Genomic DNA, 13,648 nt, shown 5'->3' on the forward strand with positions numbered 1-13,648 from the left:
GTACTTATGCAACCACCATAGAATTTTCTAGGTCTGACTTTTACTTGAGAAGCAGAAACTTCTCACCAACCAACCCCTTCAGGTCCAAGCCCAGGAACTTTTTTGTCATGGGGGTGGGGTTGGGGGTAGAGAAATGAGCTTCCTTCACACCCTCAGCCCCCTCAGATGCCACCACTGCATCACAGAAGAAACCATCACGCACCTTCCTTCTTACTGCAGATCCAGTCAAGGACACTTGGAATCATCCGGGAGACACTGCCTCGTAGCACACAGCCCTTGCAGGGAGAAATCCCTCTGGGGAAATCAGTTTATGGCAGATTTCTTGCCGTGCCAGGTTAACAGTATGTGTATCCCTGCCCTTTTAGCACAGGTTGGAAGGAACAGTATTTGCTAAGGCTACACAGCCAAAAAGCACACTTTAAAAATACACACTGTAGTCAGATGTCTGCTTGTAACATTTATGACTTGGCAGATTGACTCGCACATCAGGCACACATTTGATGGTTAATTCTGAGCCCTAATGCAGCAGAGCAGTCTTCTACCTGGCTGGTGTCTATCCTTTTCAAAAGGCAAAGGAGTGCATAAATTATGTTTAAAAAGAGGTAGGCATTTTCTACCCACAGAGTGGAGTCACTGTAGGTGGATTATTATCCAGGAATACCGAAGAGGCAAGAAGTCTGTGATTTAACCCATTCTTTGTAGTCTCCTTGCTACTGTTGGTACTGCTGACAGTCTGAAATTATCCATATGATACAATTTTTCAGGAGGTTCTGCAGCACAGCAGCTGCATTTCAGACAGTCAGCAGGAATTAAAGCCCTAAAGAAAGGACTTAATTCTGAAGTAATACCAGCTAAACCCTGCAGTAGCATCCAGTTGTCTCTGCTGATGTTGGCAACTATGAGGTTTTTCCAGTTTACTCCCTCACCAGGCCCTGCACTACAAATGTCATGTCTTAGCAGAACAGGATGAACTCTAATCCACCTTACAGATGACCAGCAGGATTTTGAAACCTATTTCTTCTGCGGTATCTTTACCACTGGGAAAACAAAAAGCAATAGTTTTCATAGTGCAAACTGAGACATTTGTACATGAGGATACAGGCATGACCTTTATCTAGCACAAATAAGGCATAAAGATGTTCAGCTGAACACAGCCACCTGCATTTACTCCAGCTGATAATCTGGTCTCCACTACTGAGCTTAAAGAAAGCATTGTGATTTGTGATGAAGAAAAATAATCAGCACTGTAGCTGAGCATCCGTAAATTCCAGTGATTTGCCTACAAACTGCTGACAGTGAGCATCTTCAGAAACAGGACCTATAAGAATAGCCAAAAAAGAGGAGAATTTATAAATACATGAGACGAGTATTAGATTATCATAGGTATCCCTGCTCTACTTCAACATTTCAGATTTATGCAAAGAGAATAACATTGTCCTTGTCCATAACAATTTTCAAAAATTGAAAATACTCTACAAAAATTACTTAATCCTTTTAATATCCTTAGTGAGATATGCAAGTATTCTTTCCATTTTCTCATAAGATATGTGATCTGTGGCACAAAAAGTTCCCACTTATTTATTGAATTAATCAAATAAGTAATTAACAAAAATTAGAAAGAAGTCCTGGCTCCCCCTGCTTAAATTTTTTTTCACCAGACTCATCATTGCCAGTAGATCTCAACAGGACAAAAGCAATAATACTAAATCCAGGAGTATCTCTGCTGGGTTTAGTACCAATGGAACTTGCTCTGAAACCTGTGATTCTCCCTGAAAAGTATTTATCTCCCTGCTCAGTATTTTCTGGGCAGATGGCGATCTGTTACATCACCTTGGTCTTTTTCCATGCGTACCCATCTTTGTTCTCTAGCAAATGTGCAAACATTTTAGACTCACCAAGTGCCACTGAGGTGCAGGCAGGGGATGGAGTTGTCCCTGTCCCCTCCTGACCACACACAGGGAGGAGGCCAAGAGCTGCTGGCCTGTGCATCCTCCAAGAGAAAGACACCAGGAAAGGTAAGCCAGAGCCACCTCCTGAGAGGAGACAGGGGAGAGATTTGCAATGAAAATAAAAGCTGTGCCATTTTAGTCAACAGAGCTGTTCCTGCCCGAGGGCACAAATGAGAGAGGAATCCCACAAGAGGGAAGGGGAGTGTAGAAACACTTCTCTCCTCAACAGCAACATAGCACCTGCCCTTCCCACCCTCCTCCTCACCATCCCCTGCAGGTGCTCCCCTTAGTGGCTTGACCATACTGGCTTGCAAGGTGCTCACTTTAAAACTATTGCCAGTAGACTGAAATTCTTATTTCTGTTCTGCACCACAGAGACACTAGGCAGAACTTCCATCATAGTCAGGCATCTCATACCCAATAACAAAGAATACTAAAATGTTCTAGAACTCCTCCACCTTCCTTCAGCAGTGTGTGCATGGGATTGCCCAATGATCCAGTTTTAAGTCCCAAACATTCAGGATCCCTTCACATTGCCCTATTTGCTTACAGTAATACTTCAGTCAATTAGTTGAGCCTAGCCATCATATTGGGAGCATTGAAGTTCAGGCTTCTTGCTAAACAGAAATGTGGGCAAGGAGCATGAACTTTCTGACTACCTTAAACTCCTGAAGATCTCTCTTATATAAAGCATGATCAGCTCTTCTCTTGGAGTTCTTTAGTAGTTTTGTATTTTGTTTGATAGTTGACCCTGGTACTTGCTGGAATAGCTGAGCTGGAATTATCTGTGGTTTTGTCAGGGTTGTAATTTTTATTTTGCAACTGTATTTACATCCTACCAAAAAAGTGAATATAAAGAAAAAGGAATTCTGTTTTCCCAATCTTTTGTAACACAAATTCCAGGGAATGATTTTAAGATAACACATGAATTAAGGGCACCATTGGCATAAAACTAAATTCTGTTTCAAGACTGCCAAATGGTGCAGCTCAGGAATAGATATAGAGATTTCTAAAAATAACAATTCTACCATGAAAAATTCCCACAAAAATCCCCCAAATTATTTTGAAGGCATACTACTGTCTTTATTACTTTATTGTCCTGAGAATCATTTATCATTTTCTTGGAGGAATGCTCAGAGGACCCCAGTACAGAACAAAGCCATGCTATGATAGCTCACTTAAGTTTTCAATGATAATTAGTATGAGCAAAATAACCTTAATTTATATAGGTATATACATCCACATACATATTTAAACTCTGAGAACTATTTCCTTCTTTTCTACAAATGTGGAGTTTAGTTGGAGAGTAGGGGAAAAAATTTTCTGCAGGAAATAGAGGAGATCCTCTCCCAGTATTAATCTCTGGGACTCTAAGTCATTAGGTTTTTTTATTTAGAAAAGTCACTGTGATTGTCTAATGAGTCCCTGTACTCTTCTTGATACCTCAAAATACGAGCCAAAAGCAGTCTACTTGTTACTACAGGTGTGACTTATGAACAATTAAATAATCCCTACACATCTGTGAATATTTCCAAAGCTTTCATAAAACAGTTTCTAACATAATCCAGAGATATCTGCGACTAGGCCTTTGACCTCTTGTATCAGAGTCCACCAATAAACCCAGTTGTCGCTTACCATATTCCTAAGGTTGTGCCCCTTCATGAGAAAAGGATAACACCAGTGGAAACAGGAATTTAAATGCTGTCTCTCAATATCCTTAGCTTTTTCTCAGCAGAATATTTTCCTACCATAAGATGACAGAAACTGAGGTATTATGTTAACACCCATGCATCCAATTTTAAATCCCATGCTACTCCAGCACATTAAGATCAGTTTTCTCAAGGTGATGGATATTTTCCCCAAGGATGGCTGTCATTTTGGGCCTCGCCAATTTTTAGATCTCTTAGCTGACCTTTTTTTTTAACCAATAATGTAATTATTACTTTTTAAAATAATATTTGGTCAAAGTCCAGCTCAAGGAAAAACAGATCGGGAAACTACTGATTTAAGAAACTGAACAAGACAGGGTTAGAACTTGCTAAGGTGTCTCATGAATTGAGACACATGCTGCAACATACCAGACTATTAGTGCAGGAGAATTAGATGCCACATTGCTCATGTAGTGCCCCCAGACACTGGGACTTTCTCAGGAGACTGACTTCCCACAACCCTCATTCACACATCCTCTGTTCAGGGAAGCAAGTGAGGGAGCACAGCACAGTAGTTTTATCTGACTGGAGCAGGACACATTGGCAATAGCAATACTGGGAGATCCAGCACAGCAGTCTGGATGTTATCCATCTAATTTCAGTATCTAATCTCTCTAGACACTTATAATCTGACACTCAGTGGTGTGCTCCATCTTAGCTGATACTGAAATCATTTAATACAAGTGGGTAGTGAGGTAGGTGACAAGCTGATTGATGGCAATATCCTCATTTAAAGCTATATAGCACCACCAGACAAAGGTCTAGAGAAGCTCAGGAGTTCTGCCTAAATTTGTTGGTATCCATGCAAGTTTATCATGCCAGAGTGTGGCTTTTACCATCTACAAATAATTTTCCTAAAAAGAATGTGAACTACCTCAAGCCCATTAGAGCAGAGTGTCAGCACCTCACAGGATACTCAACCGTGAGATTACAGTGAGCTTCATCGTTTCTTCCTGCTGGCAGTCTGAATCTTTTCCACTGCTTTACAGTAACCAGAATACTGGCTCCTTGAAGCTACCTGTACTTCAACGTGGCCTCAAGTGCCCCAGCAGCAGAGATGGTGCTGTCTGACAGGCACAAACAATGCCCATGCTTGGGTCACAACTCAGTCCTGCACGTCCTGCAGTGGGAATCTGACCCTTGGAGGCAAATCTGGTGTTCAGCATTTGCTACAAATGAATGAGGGGTCCACCAGGCATCAGGAGCACAGATGAAAATATAGTGGTGCTCCTGCACATAGAGAGTAATTCCTGCATATTAAGTCACATTATTAAAGCATAGAAAAGCCTTTTCCTCTATTTCTTCATAGAACTCCTGCTTGGAGAGACCAGAGAGCAGACGGGATCTCACAGGGAGTCCCTAAAAAGTCCACTCTTGAGGAGTCTGCAGTCAAAGCCTAAAGGAAGGCTCATGTAAAGGAAAAAGGGTTTGTACTGAGTTTACGGAGAAGAAATAATTGCTTCCTTCCTTTATTTTGTGCCTTAAGCACATCAGGTTGCCTACTTCTATCCAAGCCCTTAAGCACAGCTGCTTCTAGGGAAAAGGAATGGCAAAAGAGTCCCTGTCCACCCTTGTATTGCCATGGATACACAACCTGACTACCACTTCTGCAGCCACAAGTTCCCTCAAATCCAATGGATTTTTAAGTCTATAGCCAACCTATTATTTTGCCTTAAGGGAAAAAGATGTGGGAAAAATAGAGTTCTTGCTTCCATCAGCACTCTCATGGAAACCAACTCCAGACAGTCTCAAACTCAGTGTTCAGACCTGCACGAGAGCATCTGAATGCATTTTAATCTGGCTTCTGTGGAAAAAATCAAAACACCTTCTCCATAATTCATTAAAGAGTACTAGAAATAGTGGCTAATTCTGTCCAAATTCTTCTGTGCTTCATTCAAGGTCTACGTCATGGGGCTGTTTCTAACCCAACAGCAGCACAAAGAGGAGCTTTGTGCAGGAGTAAAACCTGCGCTGTCCAAGGTGTTCCAATGGCCATAACCAACAGCATCTCCCTACAAAAGGCTGAATTTACATTGTTTGCAATTACTGACATACCAGCATTTTACACCCTTTGAACAGCAGGGATAAGATGAAGAGAATTTTATGGCTAGTGATTGCCTTTCTTAATGAAGGAGCTTTGCTCTCCCGGTGCAGTGTGTTGTTGCAGTTTCTGTGGTAACGACTGATTGCACAGGGAAAGAAGTCAGTGTAAATTGCTGGCATGTAAACAACAGCTACCTTCAAATCTGGTTTACATATATACCTCTTCTGACTCGGTTTATGATCCATTTCTACAAGGTAATTGTTAATGCCTACCGTATTTATTATTTTAATATGGAAGCCGTTGAGCAAACGTCCTATGTGACATACTTTACATGCCAGACTTTGCCAATACAGAAATACAACTTCTAATTTAGGATAAAACCCACCTGATTTTTGTCCACATAGAAAAACTAATTCTTTAGAAAATCAGATGTGAACTCTCTCAATAAAAATGACAATACAGAAAAGATAAAAGTACCAAGTATAACATATATATTAGCAAATAAAAGATGAAATTATGTGAAAGATAAGAGCAGGTAAAGCTTTTTTCATCCTGTTTTCATGGAAGGAATTGTTGTGTGTGAATCTCAGGGAGTAAAGCATTTCAAGTGATTGCAATGAAACAATGAAGAAGTCTGGGCTTAATAGTTTTCATTTTAGAAAAACACTTCATATTCAGAGTTAAGGTTTCAGTAACCATACGTAAAACCTTTAAAATAACTCAGGAAATGCCTTCAGAAATCAAGACTGCAATGATTGGTGCCATTTCTTTCACTACCCACATCTACTCACACCCTACTTCTCTAGAAACACATTCTCAAAATGGAAGCAACTTCTCAAGCACCAAGTTGTGTTTCTGGTTTACTGAATTCCCACAGAGTACTGAAGTTTCATTGAGTAGAAACTAAGGCATCCAGACAAATTTGTTTAGTCATGAAAGGAACAGAAGAATGGAAGACAAGTTGCAAGAATGGAAACTCCTGAACTAGTTTTCTACTAGCTTCTTGTCATCCACATATGCTTTATGAAATGTGTTTGTGTTGACTAAGACACAGAACTAGCTCCTTACAAAAAAAAATGGGGCACAGTCATTCATTTCTCTCAGCACAGCTCTGAAGAATGTTCCTTAACACAGAAGTTTCAGGCTATAACCACAGCATTCTCAACTAAATTACTTTCTTACCTGAAGGGTAAAAGCAATACCAAATACTCCACAAAAGTATGTTGACATACACCAATCACTTGGCAGCCCAAATCCCACCGCAGTCAACGATAGATTTATACTGGCAGAAGCAAGATGGAGTTGTTTCTGGAAATTGCTTGATGTGCTGGTTACCTGGCTGAAAATAAACAGCCCCAGAACCATATATAGGTCTGGAAAACCCCAGTGGTTGTAGTGTTAGGTCTGACCATGGCAAAAGTGGCTTCACTTGGCTGTGGCACCCAGGAGCCAGGGTAATGGAATGTCCAGCTCATCCTGGAGCACTCAGACTCAGCAGTGCTACAGCTGCATTTCCAGCTGTTACAGCACATTCTTTAATATTACATTATTTCAGTTTCTGAGTGGAGATGGACCTTGAGTTGCTTTTCACAGGGGAGTTCTCCTGGGCAGTGCTGCTCTTTGGCTTTTAGCATTTCCTTTCACAACAGGCCAGAGCTATTCCCGTCACCTCCTGGCTGTTTGTCGTTGCTCTCCAACATCATATCAAGCTGTCACACCAGGACAGCTACAGAGCTGCAAGCACTTTGAGTCAGCATGGCTTCACAGTGAGGGGGATGGCCCTGGAAAGGCAGGAGCAGCCTCCCCTCCCAGCTCACCAGCTGCTCCGACAGGGACAACCTCAGGTCACCCACAGCTGCTCTCACACCAGAGGCTCAGAAGGCTGCCTGGCACAGTCGCATAGGCAAGGAGGAAAAAAAGCAAAATCCCAAAGGCCACACTAAAGATGTCCCCCATGGATTAGCTTTGTTTTAGTCAATCCAAATGACACATCTGCCACATGTCAACAGCTTTCATTTCTCCTTGCTGTAGCCTCTCCTTCTTCTCTCAGTAGTTCAGATGGTCAAATCTGGGCCCAATCCACTTTCAGTTTGGGCCTATTCCTACTCAGGATTTCTGGATAACCCTGTGTTGGAAGGGAACCAGGGTCCAATCCATATCCTTGGAAAATTCAGCAGACCCAGAGGCCTGATTCTGAAGGAAGAATTCCATGCTCGATTCAGGCGCCCATTTCCATGAAATATTATTATCTGGCAGGTGTTGAAAGGCAGTGCTGAAGGCACCTGATGGATATTGAAGGATACTTTCTGATTCCCAAATTTAAGTAATATTTATTTCAAGAGGAATTGGTATCTAAGTTAACAAATCCCATTGTGGATTTGTCCTTTTAAGAAAGGATCCTCTAGTTAATTTTTTTAATTGCACAACAACTTAAGTTGATACCTTCTAAACTGAGATAGGAATATCCATTCTTTTACAAATGGCCCTCTCTCATTCTACTGAATCTGATTCTACCCTAACAGGTTTTTGAAAAAATAAATTAATGTAATTTGCAGGTTTAGCCAACATTTGACCATACCAAGAGAAACATTACTACCTGTTTTTATCCAGTTATAAGGGAAATATATCTCATGGCTTAAGTACATAAACCATCACCTACCGTTTGCTTTAGGAGAGAAATAATTTTAAATTATGATTGGCTAATACTTAAGCTAGAATTAAAGCAGTGGTAACATCTATTCTATTTCTCAGACTCAAATAATAAGACCACTTGCCCAATGTGCACCAATGTATATGCAAAACAATCAGATATTTCAAGATACTAATTAGTATTTCAAGATATCATGAATTTAAACATTTTCCCATATATTAATTACACTGCCCTTGGACATCAGCAAGCATTTCATTATTGACTGCAATGGGAAGAGAGCCTCACCTGTATTCTGTCCTCTGTACTTCACCAAATTCATCTGGTATTGACAGATGTCTGCGACAGCAGGACTGTTATGCTGCACTGATCCTAAATACAGCAATTGGCAGCATTGTCTCTGGCCAAGTGAATTTGGGCCATCAGACAGTGCTTCTGTAACTACTCCTGACAGGAAGAATTAATTGTTTTATCAATTTTCCCCAGCTTAAAAAAAAATCTGTATTAATAATTTGCTTGCTTGTAAACTGAAAGATAAATTGGTCGCAATATTTAATTATGGTCTTGTCAGAATCCCATTGCACTCTAACTTTTCCTTAAAACATAGATTTTCTTCACAGTTGTTTGGGATTTCTTTCTGAGAACAAAGGATTCAGTAGAGCAGTGCATTAATGGCCAAGGTTTCATGTTTCTGTTTATCTGGGAGGGTTCTGACTAGAAACAAACCTTGGGTGCCAAGAGATCTATTTAAAGAACACGGCCTTAGTGATTAGGTCCTAGGATGTGGCATACAAAACACAAATAAACAAACAAGAGCAAGGAACAAAGATGCAGATTTATGATCCAAACCAAGAAGCCAAGAGTACTTGCAGAGATTCCCATAGCAAAGGAAGAGGAATGAGTGAGAACACAAAGTACTACAAAAACTGTCAGTTATTTAAGGCAGAACTGGTAAAAATGAATTGGAAAGTTTCCAAAGAATGCCTTTTTGCTTTATTATTTATAATGGCAACTGCTTTGTATAAACTACCTTACACAATTTTTTTTGCCTTCACCCTGATCTGTCTTACTTTCCTTGACAGATTCTGCCAGAACTGTTTAAATAATAATTTGATGTGCTACATGCAGATTTTCCTGTCTACCCTCCACCCTCACACAAAACCCAGCAGTCTCACTGCAAATCACATAGGGATCTACCATGCAGTTTTCCTATATAAAAGATGTTGCTTTGCTTTCAGACAGAAGAGGTTTGACCTTTTTGAATGTCATCCAGAGGCACAAGAAATTAAGGGAAGGGAAAAGAAATACATTGCCACTATGATGCTTAAAGACTCCTTAGAGGTACTCTGCACTCCCCATTCGCATTCTCTGCTTCATCTTCATGCAGAGCTCTCAGAGACACCAGAAAAAGAGCCAGAGAGGAGGTACAGAACTGGGAAGTGAAAAACTGTTAACGAAGAGATTTTTGCCTTTTGAGGATATTGCCCAGTTATTGAAATTTAAAATATATATATTTTGCATGCACTCAATGTTTTCTTAAATGGTCTGCAGTGTTTGAAAAATAATATTTAAAACCAAGGATGTTGAGAAGGAACACAAAGAGATAAATTGAATTGAAATATTAGTTCAAATTTGATCTTAAAATCAAAAATCAGAAAAGTAAGTACGTAGAGGAGGATACAAGTGACAGGAGCTGCAGGATCTGACAGCAATGAATGGTGTGGAACAGCTGAGACTTAAGTCCATTTTAGGGCACCCAGAACAGGCATGGACATAAACTTTGCTGGACAGGCTGGAGTAAGACATGAGACAACCTGCAATCTGCCAGATAAAAAACATAACCGAATCTGATTGTCCTTTTACTGCAGTTGACAGTAAAAGGAAACCAGAAGCTTGTTCTTTTAAACAGGGTGGGCACAGGAGGACCTGTCTAAATGTTACATGCAATTTTTTCAGTTGTATGTTCAGGTCCCTCCCATGTGCTTCTCCAATTAACTGAATCAAATTCCTTGGTCAGCATCTTAATTTGCCCATAGAATAACACCTTGAGTAGGCATGTAATTTTTGCATGATTTTTTGGAGTTGGGTTTGTTTCCTTTCAAATATGCTGAATTAAGATTTCTAGGATGGAAGGAAATAAAAGACATGCCAGATCTCCATGTGGCACTAACTTGAGTAGAACAATAATGCTGCTTTTGTATACACCACCTGTTAACTAAAGTTATCCCTGCTTATGGGTAACAACTCAACTATTTATTTGTGTGGTGCTTCATCACAAAAATCTTTCTTCCCTGTGTCCCCTCTGTGAAGCCATGACTTGCTGATACCTGCAAAGTCCCTTCAGCCAAGAGCTTTTAGTATACTTGAGACCGCAGAACGTTTGAAGGGTCATTATTTATCACCATTCGTCAAATAGGAAGCAATTAATTTTTAATGGAAAAATCAAGTCAATACATCAAGAGGTTTTTGTTTTGTTTTGTTTTTTACATGCCACAGCTTTATGAAGTGCTGGGAGAAAATGAGGAAGCCTGTAGGGAAGCAGAAAACCTTTGATTTACTACTGAGGAGAATCCTAACAGATCTCTCTTGTGTTGTGGTATATGAGGTAAAACACAGCCAGATAGTACAGTAAGATTTAAAATCACACAGCTCAAATATCTCCCTCTCTCACAGTCAGGTTTCCTTGTTTCCAAATATTTGCAGTTAGATTTCATTTTGTTTCCTGCTTATCCTATCACTGAACAAAAATAATGCTAGCAAAAGCACACTGCACACAACTGAAATGGAAAAACAGTGAACAGATACGAACCAGGCTGGTTTAATCTCATTCTGATTTAACAAGGTGGTTTTGTTTAAGAATTATTCTATGTCCTTCAGAAAAAAGCAAAAACCAGAGAGAGACAGCGCAACCATGCTGCTTCCAAGAAGCAGCTCATTTACACAAATCTGCTTTGAATAACATAAGAGGAAGAGTCTTGTAGTCTTTCCCCTCTTAGGATATTCCTTCCTAAGCGAAGTGCTTTCAGAGGGATGCTAACCTGGAACATAGCCACAAAGTCCTCCTGCCTCAGGCCTGGCCCTCAGGCCTCAAAGTCATTAATGCCTCCAGGGGCAAAACTCTCCAGGAAGATCGTGTCTGTATCAGCTTCACTTCAGACAGCCCTACAACTCACTGTGGGGACGCGAAGAGGAGGAGAGAGCGAAGTCCTGCTGCGTGGTGGGATGTCACAGCTGCTGTTGCAGACGTAAAGAGACCCTGGCAGCTCAGGGACTGCCTGATGCGGATGGAGGCACTGAGCATTCAGCACGTGCCAAGCGAAGGGGACGGACACGCCAGTGTTCCACAAATGCTGTATCAGAGAGAACTGGAGATACTCCAAACTCTGCTGATACTCCCCCAAGACACAAAGTGAAAAGCACATTCCTGCAAAATGGAAATCACACTCTTGATGCCTCCTGGCTGGGGAAGGAGGGAAATACCACACACAAAGGAATGAATCTTTTCCTTTCCTAACACATCTCTAAAAGATCAGAAACTAAAATATAACAAAAAGCCATTGAGTCTCCTCTTACAGGTCACTGAGGGGCTGTGGATCCTGGGTCTGGCAGCCATCCAGAAGGCCAGATGGATATAAACACAAAGGATGAGTCTACCAGCCACCTGGGACCATAGGATAGAAAGGTTCAAAAGCCAGTACCATGGCCCAGCAATGCACAACCATGCTCCAGAAGCTGGCACAACGTGGCCTCTGCAAGGGGGTACAACTATTATTAGCTGTAACAAAAGAAAATCTTTCCTTCTGCATCCACCAAATCCAGCTTTCTTACAATCATGTCTGTCTCCCCAGAACAACAATATTGTTGAGACAGGATGGAAATAACATGATGCTGTATTTTCTATCCACAAGGGTAAAAAGGATACAAAGCTTAGATTAGTTCTCACCAGGATCATCTAACAAAACACAGCAGCAACAAAACATTTCGTAGTCCCTCTGCACATGTTGCAGAGAACATTCAAATTGGGGTAACTGAGCCAAGCTAACTTGGCTCAGCTTTGACCATTTTGCCACAGAGATCATAGATCAATTTTTTTCCATAACTTGCTTTGTGAAGGGACAAGATCCTGAAAATACTTTAGGGATAATTTTTTTATACAAAAGGAGAGGAAATCAATTAGGAGGGCGATTTCCCTTCCTTTGAATCTAACAGGAAGTGATGTTTTGGTAACAAAAACTCTTCCAGTATTGCATAGATCTTCTGAATTAGAGCAGCTGGAAAGACAGGCAGACAATTATGGAGGAGTGAGTACTAATGGTGGCTGGACCAGCTGGGTATGAGCCACAACTGAAAATGCATTTCACCGTGTTTTGAGGAAACACTACCGTCCCCGCCCTTTGGTAGCAAGTGGAATTAGGAGTTAATGGATCCGAGTGTGTTCTCACACCACTATTACCATGGTCACTGCATTAATTTTAGATTATTGCCGTACTGATTTACAGTGACTCCCAAGAAATGAAAACCAAACCACTGATCTCCCTTATCCTTCCCTTCTTATATCTTACTGTCAGAGAACCTGTAAGAGCTAGTCAGACTTAGCTCTTCCATAATTCTACTTAATTCTATCTGAAAGCTGTAGTGCAACTTGAAATTTGGTCTTGTTTACTGTATGTGAAATTCTAAAGAGATTATTCTAAGCTTAGTATAAATCATGATGGAAAAAAGTCTTCACACAAGAGTAGGGATTTACAGGCCACTTAATGACTTATCTATACTCTCTATTTCATTCTAATGAAATGATGGAAGTGCTCTGACCCTGTGAAATGTCTTCAGTACCAGAGAATCATTATTAAAGACACATAACTGTGATGTTACAAAAAATCCAACCTCAACCCTGTGTCTCTTATTTTGCATTTCTTAAACGAACTTCAGTTCAATGTAGTCCATAAACTTCACAAAGCACTGAAAGTCCACCAATGTCCACAGGAAAATTAGTGCTAATTGGTAGTGATCTTCAAAATGAAATCAGTTCAGAAATGTTAAAAGAAAACTATAAAGTGGCGACTTACCACTAAGTCCTGGGAAATATCTTTGCTAAGCAGTTGCACTAATTAGAGGGAGAGGAACAAAAAATATGACCCCAATCTAGCTAAGGGCTCAAATAACTTAAACCCATTTGAAATGGGCATCAAAGTTATTCGCTCTTCAGAATTAAACATGTAGTTCTTGCTTAACTGGACTAAGGCTCTGAAATAGGAGGCAACCTCTCTCTCCTTTTTATCTTGAAAACTGCTTTAATTAT

The sequence above is a fragment of the Sylvia atricapilla genome, chromosome 6 (genome assembly GCF_009819655.1).
Source record: "Sylvia atricapilla isolate bSylAtr1 chromosome 6, bSylAtr1.pri, whole genome shotgun sequence".
Lineage (NCBI taxonomy): Eukaryota > Metazoa > Chordata > Aves > Passeriformes > Sylviidae > Sylvia > Sylvia atricapilla.